The 18,371-nt window shown below is 37.7% G+C and overlaps 1 protein-coding gene across 3 annotated transcripts in view; it reads right to left on the reverse strand.

The window, feature by feature from the left end:
* naaladl2 (N-acetylated alpha-linked acidic dipeptidase like 2) overlaps positions 1 to 18,371 on the reverse strand; it is a 421,085-nt gene that overhangs the window by 366,469 nt on the left and 36,245 nt on the right. For 2 of the 3 annotated variants that reach the window (XR_004340546.1, XM_032572668.1), the window contains exon 1: positions 8,505 to 8,881. The exons of the other annotated variant lie outside the window; for it this stretch is intronic. The gene's annotated coding sequence lies outside the window, so the exon portion shown is untranslated. Of the gene's footprint in view, positions 1 to 8,504; positions 8,882 to 18,371 lie in introns of those variants that run through there. 3 annotated transcript variants of the gene reach the window in all.

The raw sequence follows: 18,371 nt of genomic DNA on the forward strand, positions 1-18,371 counted from the left end.
ATTTCTTGCCTTATAAATAGTCATGAAAATAAAGAAAACCCATTGAATTTGAAAGGTGTGTCCAAACTTTTGGTCTGTACTGTATATATATATCTATATATATAGATATATATATAGATATATATATATATAAAGTTAACACTGAAACAGCAATTTTCAGCATTTTCCATGTTCAAATATCCTGATATGTCTCAGAGAAGTATCAAGACAGTGGGGAAATGTGTGTACTATTTGCCCATGATTGTACCAAGTCAACTCAATTGTATTTGTTTTTGTTAAGCTTCCCATTCTGTCCATGTATCAAAAACGTAATGAAGTGTGGCTATGTTAAAAAATTAACTCCAACACTAGATGTTCGTGGTACACCAGAGTTGTAGCTGATGCATAATAGATGTTTGTACCAGGTCTGTGTGGCGCACATTTTATATCTAAATGATCTCTCACTGTTAAGTTGTCATTGTTTTGTTGGATCCAAAACCACATCAGCAGACATCATCCAAAAAGTCAATACCATTTTGTCAATCCATTTATGTTATCAATAATTATTCATGTTATCTATTGAAAGAATATTGGTTTCCCAAAGATGCGTATGAAAATAGCACAACAGTGTCACATTCAAACAGCACCTCTGTCTAAAACTAATTTTAAGTCATACACTTTAAATATTTTTAAGTCTTTTTCTAATCTTCATGTCCACCTACAAAGATGTCGATTGTAGGTGTAAGTTGGCTTGCTCCTTTCAGATCACTTTTTCTCAATTCATTTTATAAAAACTAAGAATTTTAAATGTGGAGTACAAAAACAGTATCTCCTGATTGATATTAAAGTCTGTTAGACAAAAGAATGTATGTTTTGCAATTAGCTAAAACTGCTAAATTCAACAAAAAAAGGTTCTCTTAAGAGGAAAAGTGAGGTTTTAAATGTTACACAATTATTTTCCAAAGAGTTTGTAATAGAAACAGGAAAACTGAAGAGTCATAACACCAGAAAATTTTAAAATGTAAAATAAAATCAGATTTTGCTGCTACTTTTCTATAAAATTCCTTGGCACAAAACACTTTTTGTATGATAAAAAAAAAGTGGTGCGATACTGATATATTCCTCTTCCCAGGAGAACACATTATAACATGTATGTAATGGTGTAAGTGGAGCAGACTCTGGTCTACAAAGCAGTTTTAAAACCTGTGAATAGTTGTTGCTGTGGCCATATTTGTTCACCAATCCCTTGATGACATGCATACGGATGGCTATGATATGTGCTCTGTGGCTGCCGTGTCCCACTCCAATGAACTTTGCCAATAAAGCACTTTAAAGCCAGGCAGGATTTGAACCCAAAGTGCTTCTATCAGATATGACAAGTGTCCTATCAGTGCACCACAGCAGTTCAGGAAGCCGCTTCGGCACCATGCTCAGTCAGCAGAACCATGTCAGTTCACTGCACAAACATAACAAAGCCATGGCTACAGTCACAGTCTGCAACAGCACAAGCCAAACATGTCACCCAATCCCTCCAGCTTCTGTCTCCGTCAGCCTTGGCAGCCGTCCACAAGAGACCGGAGATAATTAGAAGCTCTTATTAGCCCAGCAGCAGAGCGGTGTTTGCAGACTGATGCCGTGGTCATAACCAGAGGGGCTCTTACAGAGGAACCATGTTAAACCTCTCATTCTGTCGGATCATTCATGTTTTTAAATCAGGAAATTCCAAACTCAAAATGATGCTCATCAATGAGCATAAGCTAGTTAAAAGTCACAACAAAAAATATCTAATCATAAATTTCTACTGGAATATTGAACATTATATTTTGTCATAGTTTCATGTTTTCATTGGAAAACCAACATTATATCTCTGCTTCTCTGATTGTTTTGTAGGTTTCATTCATTTCTTCTCTAATGCTGCTCAGTTAAGTGTCAGAATCCTTCCTATATTCTCAGATTTCTTTGATAATCAGTCCCAACTGACAGCAGCTGATGGCTCAGATTGGAACCTTGCAGTGTGTGTTGCTCCACCATGCTGATAGAGAATGCAGCATTCTGCTTTCTTCTGCTCTTAATATTAATGGTCTTTACCAAACTTTTCTTTTCATTTTATCTCCAGTGTGAACCTAAGGTAAAGAACATTTTGCATTGTTTCAGGCTTTAGATAAACCTGTCAGGAGTCTTGAGATTTATGCTATTATTGCTAAAAAAAAACTGCAGTGTTTTCTATTTCATTCAAAATACTGTCACTTTCTCATGACTTTTATACAGAACCATCATCACAAAATTGCTTCCTGGAGGCGTGGCCTGTGTTGAGGTTTTAAGTTTTACCTCAACATATTTTATCTCACTTGGGAAAATGTTGGTAGCAGTGTGGAAAATGTTAAACACAGCGCAAATTTGTTACTATCATAGTTTTTCCAGGGATACTGGTGTGTTGTGTTGACATGAGCACTGCTTCACTTTATCAGAGAAGCATGTTACTTTTCAAAACCAATCACACACAAAGAATATTGATGATGTTTTAAAGACGTTTTCAGTTCCTGTGGTCCCTGAATGCAACAGTGTTGTCCAGCTGTTGTGGTGAGCTGTCATTCATTATTCCATGCCCACCACACACACACACACCCACCCCTACATCATCCAAGGGCCCACACTAAAACAGGGCCAAAAGTTTAAACTGGAAAAAAACAAAAAGAAAAACTGAAAAACTGTTTTGAACTTTTTTTTCTTCAGTTTCAAACAGATTTTTTTCAGATTCAAAATAATTTTTCAGTTTCAAATCTTTTTTTTTCAGTAATTTTTTTTTCTTTTTTAGCAAACTTCATGGTCCAAATTTAGCTCCATACATAAACACATATTTTCCAAAAAAAGGGATTCCAAAACATCTGCTTCCTTAACTGTAACGTTCATATGTATCCTTGCTTCTTCCCAGTGCCCAGCATGGCTCACTCTGGAGTCAGAAGCGTGTTCTGGCCACAGCTCAATTTGTCCGTTAACTAAAGGTCATGCCGAGTGTGTTTCACCAACCAGTCGGTACTTCAGAGTTCATTTGCTGCCTCTTACTTCTACCCTACAGCTCCCTCTGACTCAGCGTTTTAAAAGCAGGTGGAGAAAATCAGCATGGAAGGCAAGTGGTGGTTCTGTCCTACTGACAATTTACCATGAAGCAAGAATGCATGTTTGCAACTTTTTTAAGAACCCCAGTAATGGTCTAACTTTATCACATAGTTCAAAGTGTTTAAAATAAGCATCTGTATCAAATGCGCTTCATGAGCTGGATAGAAATTTACAATTTATGTCATTTTGAGCTGGTAAAAAACAAACATGTCTGAGGACTACCTCAGACATGTAAACAGCACATTGTCTGGCCCTCAACAGCAGCAACATTAGCTTAAAAGGCTGTTTAGAGAAAACAGCCGACCGTTCCAACTCTTAGAGAAAGACAGACAAAACTCTGCTTCAAGTCATGCAAATGACAATTTTCACAGTTCAGATCAAAACGTGTTTATCAGTGGGACCAGAACCCGTCTCTATCCTGAGTAAAGTGGCTGGACATTCCCATCATGTCTATACTTGTATATAATTGTTTGACCAGATGAATGTGGCGTCTTCAAGCATCTGGAAAAGGTTTCCAGGAATCAGGATGAACCAAAGTGCAGCAGATCCATGATTCTCTTCCTGACTGGACTGACTTCTGCTGACTTTGCCATCATGTCAAACCAGAAAACAAAGTTTCTTCTTCAAAAAAGTATATGACTATTACTGCCACCAAATGGCAAAGATTGTGTACCACATGACAGGGAAATAAACACACAAAAAACAATAAAACCCAGCAAAAACTCCCTATTAATATCATTAAATAAATGGTTCCTGCATTGCCTGCACACTAAACTCATCTTATTCCCACTTGAGTCCTATCAAGACGATGTTCTGCTGACTTAACAATTATTTTCATTTTCCCATTTTTGGATTTGACATCAGCAGTAACATTAATGACTCCAGCATTAAGGGTAACAAGTCCTTTTTGTCTCCTGCCATGATGCGGACTTCTGGACAGATTTTTCTGATTTGGCAAGATTACTTATTTTTGTCATCTGAACAAACAGTAGGGTATGTTTGTTCATTTGTATCAAAATGTATGTATGTACTGTATGTACAGTATGTATTCTTTATTTAACCAGAAAAAAATAACTCAGAGATTGAAAACCTCTTTTCCAAGTGTGACATGGCCAAGACAGCAGCATAAAACCTTTGAACAACTAAGGTCCTAGTAAGGAGCCATGAGGCTCTCCCTCTAAAACAGGAAGGAGGGAGGAACAAGACCCAGCAGGTTTGACACCGAGTTCTACCAGATAAATAGTTGGACCTCCACTGCATGCATATTTTCATAAAATCCTCAGGAATTGTCTCAAATCAAATATGACTGAAGGTTCTGTTTTCCAGTTTTTCATATTCAGGAAGGTTTAGAGGAAGTAATTTTCTTATTAATGTTAATCTAGAAATGTCCCTCTCCATTCATGTCCTATGGAACTTGTGCAATGAGGCAACAGAAGCTTTTCCTCATCCAGCCGAGCAGCAACTTGAGCAACTCGTGCATGTGAAACTTAGAGCTCATACACATTATGTTTTTGAGACTTCTTAATACAGGAGGCAGAAAATACACATTTAGAAACATGTGCAAAGAAATAAAATAGCTTTTCTAGTACACAAATGTAAAGTTTTGTCCTTTGATTTTAGTTTAAAGCCACTAACCAAACATTGCCAAATTCAATTGTACATCTGTCAGATATAACAAATGTCTCAAAGTATCAACAACTTCACTTCAATGTTATTATCTATGAAGACAATAAAGGAACAAAAAATTCACAGAGCTAAAAACACACAGATCCACACAGCCTGGGTATCAGCTTGCCTTTGTGCAGAGAGGAGCGGTGAGAGACATTCTTATCAATGCTTGATGATAATATAGAAGATGGGATGGTTTTCCTCCCACAGTGCATGTAGATAACAAAGTGCTGGACTCTGTAAGATACGGAGCCAGAGAGCAGTCGCCTGCCCTCCTTCTCTACCTGACACCCACCTTTTCTTTCTCCCTCTTCCCCTTTGTTGTTTGAAAGACACATCAGATTGTGTTGCAGAGGAGAATGCTACCAGAAGACAGGCGATACCATGTCTGCTTTCAGGTAAAGAATGTCAGATGATATTAAAAAACGAGAGGGAGGGAGTGGGCAACAGAGTAAAAAGAGTGTCTGCCATATCAAAGTGCATCAAGTACAAATCTGTCAGAATTCAAGATGTCTTCATGTAACATTTTGTAGAGAATTAGCATCTGACATACTTTTGGAGAATACCTGCATAGGAAAAAGTGGCACGTCACACTGCAGACTGCTGGTGACAATACATGAATGTATGTGTTTTTAAACTGCACAATAATCACCATGACTACAAAACTATCCATACAATAACCTTATAAGCTAGACTAGACCACCACTCATATGATCTCTGCTTGTGCAGCTGTGCTCCTTTGTTTTCATATTCTGAGATGTTCTGATAATTTGGCCATTTTTCAGAGAACATGACAGATAAGAAAAGTTTTCTATGTTTTACATTTACTGGGGTTTTTTAAGCTTTTGTGTTTCTTTTTAACTTAAATAAAAAAATTTAAAAAATACAGAAAATACCCCAAAAGACCTTGATCAGAAGTTCATATAGAATATTTCCAGTGGTGGGCAGCACTAACCAAAACATTAGTTATGCTGACCCTAAAGAACTAATCATACACATTAATTCTGCTAACACTAAAGCTCTAGACCAGCTGGGTGTTTAGCAGAAGCTAATGCTAAAGTGCTACGTCAACATGGTATTTAGCAGAAGCTAATGCTAAAGTGCTATACCAGCATTGTATTTAGCATTTGTCAACAGCCACAATGTATGTGTTAAGTTGCCCTTAGCAGGGTCAAGCTTACAGCAATGAAATCTGGGTACAGAATGAGTATGTCAATGTTTGGGTACAGCTCTATTTCACAAATATCAGCAGATGTTTCAATTTTAGAAAGAGACATGAAAGGTTAAAAACAGCTCAGGATGTGAGTATTGATCATTTCAGGTCCTGCACAGCAAAAGATGAACCTGGTGAACGGACAGAGAGCAATGATGAGGTCACCGGGGTAATAACTGCTGACCTGATGGATAACCCAGAATTCGGTCTTAGACATTTCTTGTTTGTTTTACTAACTGTCAGGTTATGTTTATTCACCTTGGTCACCAAAATGTCACCCAAGAAAACAAAACAAAACAAAAAATATATATATATTCTATCATAAATTACTGTCTTGACAATAGGATATGGCCTGGTAGTTTTGACTTCTGGAATCTTTCTGGAATAAATCAATAATCATTTCGGATGTGACACAAAACAAACTAAGACAAAATTAAAAGTAAATACAAATATACGTCCCTAGTAATCAGTTATTAGAAATCTATTGATTACTGAATCTAGACTGGATTAAGAAAAGTGTTACGTTTCACATCAAACAACTTTCAACAGACAAAGTCAATATGACTATGTACAATTATTTCAGCTAATAGAAGGAAAACAAATCCAAACCTGGCCCTGTGTAGAAGATTAATTGCTTATATCTGGTTGTGCCATGACTGACAGTAAGAGCTGCCATGACGCGTTTGTAAAAGCTTCAAATGTGTTACTGTGGAAGCATTCTGAGCCACTCAGTTTGGACACAGTCACATTAAAAGGTTTGACTGAAACTGGTCGTTTAAGGTCATGCTACTGCTTCTGATTGTGTACTTGAGCTTAAGGTCACAAAGTGATAGCCATAGATTTTCCTGACAAGCACAATTTGCAGTTCTTTTATTTCCGGCAAGACATCAAGGCTCTGAATTAGAAAATCAGGACCAGGCAATCACACTACACCACCAAGTTTGACTGTCAATATTAAGTTCTTCTGAAATTCTATTAGTTTTAAATCAGATATTCAGTAACAGGACACACACGCTCCTTAAAGATGACTTGTCAGTCCATAGAAAATGTTTCAGAAATTTATCCAGAGAAATGTTGGAAAATTTGAGACAAACCTTTGTGTTCTATAAGTGTTTTAATCTTAAAGGTCTGGTAGTAATAAGGTCTGAGTGTGACACAAAACCAAAAATGTGGGTATCCACAATTAATTAATGAATTTTACACAGTTAAGTTGCTTTTTTCCCTGAATAAATAAAATCCTCATTTGAAAGCGTCTTTGTGTTTTCTCAGGTTTTCTTTTTGATATTCAAATTAGTCTGATGATCTGAAACGGTATGACTAAATCCATAGGGAAGCAGTCACTTTTTCACAGCCTAACTTTTATCAACGTTATCCTTTCTTCTTTATTGTTGTTAAATGAACGAGTAAGTGTTTGATGTATAAAGGAGTCCCAGCCCCAGATCCACACACCAACAGAGAGAGGGAAACAGCGATACCTGGAGCCTGCAGCCAGAGCACCTGTTCAAACCCAAACCCAACATCTCAATGTTGGCACCTGAGGTTTGTGCATACTACCTGAAGAATGCAAAACAAGACAAAACCAGAGCAGAAAGGCAACACTGTATTACAGCTTTGTCTCGTGGAATACACACTGCAAGTTATTGTTTACATCCGGAAACTTTGCACATGTGCATAATGCTGGAGGGCAAAAAGGACTATTCTTTTACTTGCCATCCATGCCTGCACTGCCGCAGTGGAGCAATTCTGTTAAAGTCAAACCTGGAGATGGATGTCATTAACTTAGTGCAACGCGCCACAGCAAAGGCAAAATAACGCAAAAAAACCCCCGTTGAAGAACAACTCAAAACCACCTGCATTCTTCTTTTCTCTGTGTTGGCTAGCTACTCTCAGACCCGTTGCCATAGCACCTGATTGACAACAGCTCCATTAGCTGACCAAGCAGAGATTACTTTAAAGTGTATCAGGATTCAATACTAATAAACACAACATATTTCCCACACAAAGAACAGAAAATCCCTCTGATGTTGACAACGTGGCAGGAAGACCAGTGGGAATCATGGCTGTCCCCCTGCTGGAGGGCGGGATCGTGTTTGTGGGGTGTGTGTGTGTGTGTGTGTGTGACGTCACACTTTGAAACGTGTTTATAGATGAGGTCTTCAGGCAAGAACACACAGCACATGACAACAGCACTGGCCAGGTGGATCGTGTTGCATGGCAACCAGTACATTTACAACCTCCTCAACTACTCTAACTTTTGGAAACCTTTTTTATGTGGGTATTTTGAGTTTTACTTATTAAAAAAAGAACAAGATGCTGCCAATGTATTGACCAGACTCCCAAAAGACCCCAGCTGGCCTGGTGAGAACTCTACAACAGGATAACCAGGAGCAAACGCACAAAGATGGTCATAGGAAAGGAACTACACACCTAAACAATAAAGTGTCAAGAACTATAAATGGCCTGCATGCAAATTCATTCACCCACGTCAAGCCTTTGAGATGTTAGCAAACCCAGTCTGTGCATTTACCTTGTAAAAGCTGAGCTGGTTGAACACCCAGGCGGTTGCCTCCGTCTTTGTGAGTGTGTCTGTGTCAAAGAGGGGGCAACAGAGGATAAATGCTGTCCTATTTGCTTCTCTTCTGTTCTGCAGCCACTGTCTGCATCTCTCAGGCAACAATCCCACAGCCAACAGGGAGAGCACCCTCCTGTTTTACCTGACACACTGACTTCTACAAAGCAAACTGGTTACTTGTGAGACTGCTTGTCCACTCCTTTACCTTTAGCTTGTTTACCTCTCTGCAGTAGCTGCCTGCCGTCAGAGCTCACCTTTACACCTGTCAGTGTGCCTGGCTGTAATTTAGTTGAGCTGTCTACCTGCAAGCTGCTAGCTTCTCGCTCTCTCCCTCCCTTTCTTTTTTCTTTCTTTCTTTGTGTGCGTGTGTGCTGACATTAGAATAGTCCTTCCTCCTTTCTTACCTGGACTCACCTAACCTGTTTGGCAGTGTTGCTTGCACGTTGTGTTTGTGATTAACACTGATCTGCTCATTCATGCAGGAATTTGAATAAGTAACTGTGACCTAATTCAGGCACACAAAGGCAGAAAGAAAGTGCACCTTAACACAAATGAACATGAACTATAAACATATTTTGCTCTATGCACAAGAAAATGACTAAGTAGACTGTTCTGTAAGATTTAGGAGGAACAACAGCAGCCAGTTACTGGTGATTAAATGCTGAAAATAAGTGGGTCACCTCAACAAAATCTCCATGTCCATAGGTTAGCATCAGAAAGAAGATGTTTGTCCAGGTTGAACTGGGTATGGTTCTAAGACCATTTCCAAAGTATATTTTATACATTTTTCATAAATGAGTTTAGAATGCCATGGGGAATTACAACAGCACAAAAAACTCTGTCAGATTATACAAGCTAAGTTAGCTTATCAAATACAGTTTCTTTTTATAACATTGATTCACACCAAATGTCATCGCACAGGAATTCACAAAAAAAAATTCAATTCAATTGCACATATATTACAATTGATCCTATATGAAATAGTACAGAATGCTCAATTAATTATTCAAAGTATATTAAAAAGTTTCAACCCAGCAGTTGCATCAAATCATTGATTTAAATGTTCATGGCAGGACAGTTAAATAAGAAATTAAACATGTGAATAAGCTTGTTTATGCAGTAAGTCATTCAACTTCATGGCAGTGATGGGTGTAAACAGTTACATGAGATATATTCATAATTCAGAGCTCAGCATTTATCAGCCATCAGAGGAAACATTGGAGCTAAAAGCGCCTCGTAGTTTGGAGCGGCTATGTCTGCGGCGTTCTGGGGAAATTATAGTCAGTTATTTTACAGAAGAGCGATGGATTCAACATGTTCCAATAACTTTTTATGAAGTGTGATGCTGTCAGAGCTCTGGTGGAGCCACTGGCACATTGTCTGAAAAAAACAAAAACAAACCATCATCCTCCTACTAGATGCCGTCGTAGTTTTCGTGGTTTGTGCCGGTGGCAACATCCGGGTGTTGATCATGTGACAGTTTTGTGAAATATAGCTATTCTGATACGGCTGAAAACCCCCCACCTCATCCTGGTGAGTTTCTTTAAAAATGGAATCAAAATTCCATTCTATGATTAATGGAAAAACAGCTACCGATGTAATCATGTGACCTAAATTCTTGGTCACAGGGAGACAAACTCCTCCCCTTCCTTCTCGACACCAGACCTGTTTTGTGCACAGTGTTGTGTGAATGGTGAGAAGCTTATTGCTGTGTTTCATGCAGCAGTGCTGATGTTTGCCTCAGCTAGTCCGCTAACATTTTTTGACCTGGTCTTCATATTGTGACATGAAAAAAATCCACTCATCAATCCAGACAATTTTTTTATTGCCATAAATCTTTGTGCTTACCCATATTTTTAGCCTGAAACACATGAATTTCAGGTACAGACTCACCCAGAGCCAAATATCACTGATTTCTATTTGTGCTCTTGGGATATGAGCTGTTTTGACAAATATGCAACAACTTGTGTCTCTGAAATAGAACCACTGCAGACGTGGAGAGAGTGCATCAGAATATCCTCCCTTATGGTTTCTATGAAACTGGTTGTACTATTTTAATCAATTGTACCAAGAGCCACTTTAATAATGAGATAAATTCATTGCATATTCACATATTTTCTAACACGTTTTTCCTTTTAATTTGTTTCTTAGAACCTCTTCAGGCATAATACAATATTGTTTTCACCTTTTAAGGTGATGAGAGAGAATCGGTTGCATATTGGAAGCTTTTTACTCTGCTATGGTGCTTCTTTGTGCTCAGTAATACTTGATCTGACAGACGCTGATGCTATATGTGGGTTTATTTACCTAAAATCAGCATACAACTATTATAGCAAAAGAGAAACGGAAAACACAAACTTAATAAAAGAGTTGAAGTTTCTTAAATTAAATTGGCATGTGAGGCCAAAAAGTAGATATGAAATTTTTTATTTTTTTAAACTTATTTTCAAACATTGATGCAGCCGTGAGATAAATGGCTTTATGTAGAACGAGAGGAAACATCTTGAACCACACAACTGATTGGATAAGAGGCTTGTCAGTGGACAAGCTGAATAAAAATGCTGCTGCTTAGGTTTAGACATGTTCTTGTTCTTAACATTTCACACTCTATCACTTTACCAAGATACACAATTCAAACTCCAAAATGTTGTATGCTGTAATGAAGTGGGTGGAGCTGCACTTGGGTTGCCAGGTGGGGGGCAAGGCTTGACTTGGGGCTGCTAGGTAAATAATTGTGACACAACAATCTAGAGGTGTTGCAACAGGCTGTTTTACCAGCAGAACTTTTACTTTTTCCCAAAAAATGGATGGGTGTTTTTTAAGCAGAATATATACATATGGAAACACAGAAACATGCAAAAAATGACTTGCATAATAGTGGACCTTTAAACTGGTAAAAAAAAAAAAAAATCCTAATTTATTTAAAGATATTTTTAATATGGTTTCTTTATTGTATTTTGATGCTTAGCGATTTAGAGACCCATTAACACTTTGTCTTTTTCCCCAAATACAATCTTCAGGCCTTTGTGTTTAAGTTAGAGAGCTGACAGAGTTTAGCCAGAGTTTTTCTTTCATTAACTTATCACAACAACAACAAAAAATATATATAGACAGAAAACAAAATAAATTGGTTTTGTACAAACTGTGAAATGTACTACTTTGAAACTGAAATGCCAAAGCTAAAAATAAGCTATGTTGAAGAAGACTGTTACATTGTACATTGGAAGCAAAGGTTTATTGGCCTCAAGGCTCAACTTTTTCAATCCAGGATATTTATCTAGCATGTGCTTGAAAACCTGCACACAGAGCTGGATTCCACTCAGACCAGCAGTTCATAAAACAAATCAAACTGCAACAAAAATAAAATTTGAGGCTTGTGTCAAGCTTATGACCACCAAAATCAATGATAAAAAAATTCTAAAAATGAAAAATGTGTTGAATAATGGGCTTACAGAATACATTGGAAAAAATAAGTTTGAAATTAAATTTGTGAAAAAACATAAAAATAAAAAAAAACAGACCCATTATGTCACATATATAATGAACTTTTTTTCATTATGCATGGGACAAATGAAAAACAATTCCCTTTTTTTGACAAGAAACCACAATCTCTTCTTATAAACCTACTTGTTTTGATCGCCTGCTGTTGCACTGGAATTTCCCCATTGTGGGACAATAAAGAAATGTTTATTCTATTCTTCACACCCCAAAGCAGACCATCTGACTGAAAAATTGAGCCTTAAAACTGTATCTTTAGGTGTTTTAAAGTTTTCTATGTTGCTCTGCCCAGTTTTTTATTAGATTGCTCAAATTCACTGTTTTACTGTCTGTCACAGATATATTGATCCAAATTTATGCAATTCTCCCTGCTGCGATTAAAATAAATGTCCATATTTGAATGCCATGTTTACAAATGATTTTTCTTTCAGAACATTTAAAAATCAAGCTTGTGTAAGAGAATTAAGATTGTACAAAAACATAAGGAATAAGAAATGTTCAAAGTTCTTGCTTTATCACTGAATCTACAGTAAATCAAGTTGTCTCATAATAGTTGTGGAGAACTGTTTTCAGAAATATTTGCACTTACAAAAACAAATCATTCGCTTATTCCGTAGAAACAGAATCATTTCTGGATCTGTAAGCATATTAGGTATAATCATCTAGTCTTTGACATCAGTGGTCCCCAACCTTTTTAGTCGCGCGGACCGGTCAGCCCTTCGCAATTTTGCTGCGGACCGGGGGGGTGGGGTGGGGGCAGCAGTACTCCGATGTTGTTTTGTTACGCATTCTGCTGCAAGTTGGCTCAATTTTGACGCGCAAGACGTAACTGGTAAAATCCGGTTTAGGATTTTCAAAATAAAAGATCCGGAAGTAGTTCATTATTTCTTGCCCGGTACAAATTGGTCCGCGGCCCGGTACCGGTCCGCGGCCAGGTGGTTGGGGACCACTGCTTTACATGACTTCTCATATCAATAAAACATTTAAGCGGGGCGTGCTGTGGTGGCGCAGGGGGTTAGCACGCCCCACGTTGGAGGCCTTAGTCCTCGACGCGGACGTCGCAGGTTCCACTCCCGGTCCCGACGACCTTTGCCGCATGTCTTCCCCCCTCTCCTCACCCTCCTTCCTGACTGTCTAAAAAATACGAGCCACTAGCGCCGCAAAAAAAAAAAAAAAGCAAACAAATAAAACATTTAAGCAGATTATAAGTGTCCAGTGGATCAAAGAAGTGATTTTAGAGAGGACACAAATTCTAATTAGACATTCAGTCAGTGTTCCTGCTTACATGTAAGGACAGTTATTTGCATTTAAATTTGATATGATAGGAGGAGCAGTCTGTCAAATAAGTCTGTCCTCCCTTTTTATCCTCTTGACACTGCATCTCATTTAGTCGGGACCTTTTTACGGCGGTGCTGTCATCAGGCCTGTGGTGAATCAATATGTCTGCTTTTCTATTCATCAGTAACTGGAGCATGCAAGCAGACCAACTCTGTGGTTGTGGGAATTTGATCCTAAATCTGTTTGGGCGATTCCTGTATCCCACTAATCTGCTGACAGTTCATTTGTTACATGACTCATATCTTTAACTTGTGAAAACAGTTGTAGAGTTTAACCTCAACTTCAAGAGATGACAAGCTCTTGAAGTTGAGATCTCCACTGGTTATGTGCAGATCTGGGTTTCCCAAAATCAAAGTTCAAATTTTAGAGGTACCTGCTTCCCAAACCGTAGCAGAGTCAGAGTCGTTCATCATTTTCAACCTGGGTATCTGAAGGCCCAGATTACAGCCAGGTCTGGACTGGCTGTTGGACATTTGAAGAGGTGAGCCAACACACTTTTAGACTTGGCACATTTTTTTGACCAACCGTGCACTTCATAACACAGAACTCTGTATGGAAATAATAAAGTAACATTTCAAGACATGAGTCCAGAGATTCAAGCTAGGCAGCGGGTTTTCTAAATGAACAAAGGTCCTGAGCCTGCTGTGTGCTTAGTCACAAGGTGTCTCAAGGACAACAAAGCCAGTGTCTGTGACATTCAGAAGCCCTGATCTCAGTCTCATAGAAATTTTTTGGGCGGAGATGAAATTGTGTGTGAGCAAGGCGACCTACAAACCTGACTCAGTTCCACCAGTTCTGACAACGAAATCCAGGAATCCATTTGACTCAAGTCCTGTAGTTCAAACGGTGATTTGAACTACAGGACAACTACACCGAACAATGCAATTTCAATTTAAAGACATCTCTGTAAAACTGTCTTCTCCTTTGATTCTGGCATTTAGCAAAAAAACATTCTGGTCACAGACCAGTCTGCCGTAGACAGTGGGGAAATGGATTGTATGTTTTTATACGGTTTATGTAAATATGATTTTAACTGTTCAATACACACATGCACAAACACCCACACATACAGCCAATTGCCTTTAATGTAACTCCAAACTCCATCTTCCTCTCTTTCTGGCATAGTGACAAGTTCTATTTTTTATGAACCCACAGTAAGGTTAATGGACAAATGTACTTTATTTATTGTGATATTTTGATTGTATTGAATAGTGCAATATCTTTTTTGTATTATATTAGATTTTCAACAGTACAAAGTGTAGGAGTTTTATTCTAAGTCCTTAATAACAGTAACATTTCGACTCCCCAAAGAACTGATTTAAACCTGTGTTTAGATTTGCTCGAAACAAAAGTGATAACTTCTTCTGAAGTTAACTTTAATCAATCAGTTTAACTGAATTTAACAAATTTCATTATTAATCACAAGCACAATCTCTTACAACACTTACTATACATGAGTGAAAAGGGAGCAAGAAGAAGAAATATCTTGTATAAACCTGAACCTTGTTCAATAATTAAAAAATACATTTTCAGGGCCATATTCATTACATTAGCAATATAAGTTTTAAACAATATATTCATTATCACCTTAAAATTATACAAGATGTCATTTTTTTCTTGTTTTGAATAGAGCATTTTTTCAACTCCTCATCCAGACTGTTCTATAATTTTACTCCATGTACTGAAATGCGCATTTGTTCTAAAAGTATGCACAGTTTTGCTTTTCAAATCCACCTGCAACCCAAACTAAACCTATGAACTGCTGGCTTTGGAGCAGCATAGTGTCTAAGTGTGGGTGCATCAGACACACAGATTAATATCAACCTGGGGGGTAAGTTCCACAGATCTGCCTCCATCTTTAACCTGCTGTGTCTCAAGATGTCAGCCTTCCAAGGAAAACATAAGTGACACGGAGGCTGTGCCCATTAAAATGAGAAGTTGAAAGTGAGAGATGATGAGTTGTGGTCACACTGCCAAGTGAGTCACAGATTGCCAACAGTGGAGGAGGCCTGTCTGTCCCTAATTGCAATTAGGCATCATTTTCTAGGTGTAACAGCACAATGATTGGGGAGGCTTGAGTTCTCTGACAGGAAGGACAACTAATGACTTCATCTGTAAATATCAATGGACAAAATATTACATTTTCCTGCTTTATTAAGAGTTTCAAATCAACACCAGGATATTCAACAAAGTTTTGAAAATATAGAGCTATCTGTTTAAACATTTATAGTAGCTGAAGGTATTTCAATGGCTGTGACTGCATTAACAGAAAAGGTGTTTAAAATGAGCCAAAATTATGTTATAACTTCAAATTACAGTGGGGGAAGGGTGGATGTGCCTTTATCTCCTTACTGCTGGAATTAAAAAATAATAATAACAAGATTTCAAATTAGGTAGAGATTGTTCCATTAAATGCTGCAGTTCATGCCTGCTGGAAAAAGGCCTTCTGACGTGAGAGAAACTTCCTTTGCATTCAGTAACATATTTTCAGTTTTCAACAGTTTTAATCAGTAGTACATACAAGAGGTAACAAGATTGCAACAAACACCAGAAATAGAGTGTGTAGAAAGGTATACACACAGTTTCCATCATCTAGTAATGCAGTTGTCATCTAATCATGCAGTTTTGAGTCAGACCTTATGTTCAGGCTAATCACGAGAAACCAGAAACCACATAGATATCCTTCACTCACAACACACAAATGCCTGTTGTGAATGGGGACAGTTTGACCACATTCCCATACTGTATCAAAAGAATTCATCGGAGGTAAATCAATAGCTCAGTTAACAATCCAGGGACAGCACTGGTGCTCCCAGTGAGAGGGGAGACAGAGGGACACATTTACTATGGCTCAACTAATCACTACTAAGGAGTTACAAGAGAAAGCAGATCAACATGACATGGAGGAGAGATTGAGGTCGGGAAAGACAGTCAAGGGATGGACAAATGCAAGCAAAGAGGCCAAGAGCAGGTGAAAGTTACAATAGAGCATCTGTTCCAGGGTTGAACAGCCAGAAAAAGTTGAAAATATAGAAAACAGAAATATTGATAGGTAGGTGTAAAACTGCAAAAGGATATTTCAGAGAAAATCCATCTTTGCTTGTACAGGAATACAAGAAAAATAGAGTAAAAGAATATCAGCAACAAAAGGCTCCAAAATAAGTATTTTGTGTGTGTTTGGAATATCTGCCAAACTATTTGAAAGGACAGTTAATATATATTGTCTAAAACTTTTAAAATTATTCAAATAATCTGAGTTTTTGAGTTGACCTCATTTTACTGTAATGGCCACACACATCCAAGGTTGGCCAAACTCAAGCAACGCTTTGCTACTTCAAGTTTCAAGTACAGTCATAAATGTTCAGTGGCTTTAAGGTTAGGTGCCTGCTGAGGAAACAGCCAGTCCTCCTGGGTCTCTGTTAGCCCACAAGTGGTTATGTGATTCTTTTTAGGTGCAGTTGGGCTCATTATCTTGCTGCAGCTCCTTCTCCACAAAGATGAAAATACAGCTGAAGCATATTCAGAAAATGACAGTTTCCCTTTTTGATCAAAAATCCAAAGCAGCAACGCCTCTCTGTCTTTCTTGTCTCCTTCCACTGCCCCAAATCAAAACTTTGAAATCACAATATTGAAATCAGATCATTTACCATTTTAGAAATTCTGTCTTTGTAGTTTAATCCTATATTATTTAGAAAACAAAAAATAGTGTAGCGAGATCCCTGTTTTTTTGTTTTTTGGGGTTTTTTTTCATAGTCATACCCCCATCAAAAATTAGCTTGTGTGTCAAGAGTTACAGTAAGTGGCTGTTTAACATATAAGCATTGTGGATAAAGCAAGGTGAAGTGATAGCTTTTCTACAAGGTTATGCCTATTCAAGTGTCATTCACCAGCACATATTTGCACTTCTGTAAATGCATTCTGAATTTCTATTTGCCTTTTAACTTGACTTTTTTTATTTAAAAAATGCTAACAACCAACTTTGAACAGAACAAAGTAGGAGAAGTGATAAACTACATAGGAGCACATGACCCAGCAAAGCTGCAAAATTAACAGGCCACATGGTAACTGGTGACAACTCTCACAAGGATCTTGGTCAGAAGTGTCAGTGGTCCGTCATGTTCGCAGCACTGAGTTTGCAACTTGTGCTGGATTTTCTGACCATTGCAGAACATTGTTTAGCTGTTCCATGGCTAATTTACACAATGATGTCCCGTGGCTGACATGATATTTAATGACTGACATTTCTAGGCTACCATGGATAGCACACAGTAAAATAATGGCTGATCACCCTTAAAAAATGAATACTGCAGCTGGAGATGTTAGGAAGAACTGAGACTGGAGGCTCTCTGCTTAGTTTCTTTTTTATGTATCAATTTTCAACAGATGCTTAAGCTTATATCTATACTTAGAGCAACCAGAAGACTTTAAATAATATAGAAAGGACTCCAGACATTACCATTTATTTGCAAAAAGTGATATTTCAATTAATTTCTTGTATGCATACATTTCAGGCACAAAACCAAACATAAATAATATCAAAGTGAACAACCCTTCTATTGGTTTGTAATGCAGGATCCCCGATGTCAACACTTTCTCATTCACACAGATCTGCTTCAAAAGTATACCACTTTGTTTTTTTTCTGAAAGATATGCAAGTCATTTTTTGCTAAGAGTTGTTCACTTGGAAGAAATGTCCTTCATCTACCTGAGGGAGCAGTCCCTGAAATAGTAACTTTATGACAAAATGTCCAACAACAGCCAACTATATATGGAATAGTAACCTATAAAAACATGTAAATGATCAACAACATTCAACATACAAGCCATTCTAAAAATAATTGCCATCAGAATTGGTTCTTTTATGATTTATAGAAATTCAATGGTTCTAGTACAAACAAAATCAGAAACTACAATCTGGGAAAGGTTAAAATATAAAAGTTACTAAAATATTTACAATTTATTTCACCAAAGGTTCTCACAGCCTAG

Source organism: Xiphophorus hellerii, chromosome 9 (assembly GCF_003331165.1).
Source record: "Xiphophorus hellerii strain 12219 chromosome 9, Xiphophorus_hellerii-4.1, whole genome shotgun sequence".
In the NCBI taxonomy this organism is placed as follows: Eukaryota; Metazoa; Chordata; class Actinopteri; order Cyprinodontiformes; family Poeciliidae; genus Xiphophorus; species Xiphophorus hellerii.